Source organism: Poecilia reticulata, linkage group LG21 (assembly GCF_000633615.1).
Source record: "Poecilia reticulata strain Guanapo linkage group LG21, Guppy_female_1.0+MT, whole genome shotgun sequence".
In the NCBI taxonomy this organism is placed as follows: Eukaryota; Metazoa; Chordata; class Actinopteri; order Cyprinodontiformes; family Poeciliidae; genus Poecilia; species Poecilia reticulata.
The window spans coordinates 608,312-609,316 of NC_024351.1; the positions used below are offsets into that span (position 1 = coordinate 608,312).

Sequence of the window (1,005 nt, forward strand, 5' to 3'; positions counted from 1 at the left end):
GGTGACGCTCAGAGCGCCGCATCACCTGGTGACGCTCAGAGCGCCGCATCACCTGGTGACGCTCAGAGCATCACCTTTGGAGGAAATTGAAGGTTTTTAGGCGCCTTATAATGCGGAAAATATGTTGATCTAGATCCAAAAGTGTCTCTGCATTTGTGTTACTGTGGCTGTAATCTGTGATGCAGCCACACAGAAGATCTGCCTAATGAAGCGTAAACATCGTCCAGATCCAGAAAGATTCAGGATGAATCCAACGAACGATGAAGGAAGAGATTAACGCACAAGATCTGAAAACCCTCCAAGCTCCCGGCAGGTTTCCAGATCTCAGGTTTCCAGATCTCAGGTTTCCAGCCAAGCAACCAACGTTGGAGATTTACTGAATGGTTTAAATCTAATGAATGAAACATCTGATCTGATCAACATCTGATCTGATCAACATCTGATCGTCTGATCGTCTGATCGACGTCAGCCGGCTTTAGTCATCAAGGTCATCCAGAAGGTCAAGGTCACCTTGAGCCGCTCAGGCAGGGCAGCAGCAGCAAAGGAGCGACAGGAAGAATCAGGACGTGGCTGCAGAGGAACAGGAAGTTCCAGGATTTTCAAAATAAAAGCCAGTTAGCCTGCTACATGTGTTTCCGTGAGGAAACATCTGGAAACGGCTGCAGCTTCCAGATGTCTCAGAATCCCAGAGACCCAACATGGCGGCAGCGTAACGCTCAGAGGTTCTGACCCGGCCCGTCAGAACATGAGCTCATCCCTCCGTCTCTTTAAATGGCCGGTTCTGGTGCTGCAGCTGCATCTGGAAGCTGTAACCCGACCCGCCGAGCGGCGCTGGGCCGACCCGGTCCAGATGTGAACCGGGGAGACGTGCGTAGCTCTGAGTGTTTGGGTCCGGGTCGGCGCCAGAACCGCCTCGTGTCTCTAACAGATCCAAGAAGAAAAGTAAAGAACCGGGTTCTGCAGGACTTCAGCCAGATCACACACACACACACACACACACACACA

At 51.4% G+C, this 1,005-nt stretch overlaps 1 protein-coding gene across 1 annotated transcript in view; it reads right to left on the reverse strand.

The window, feature by feature from the left end:
* Positions 1–1,005, reverse strand: part of col12a1b (collagen, type XII, alpha 1b) — a 100,980-nt gene that overhangs the window by 50,808 nt on the left and 49,167 nt on the right. The window lies entirely within an intron of this gene.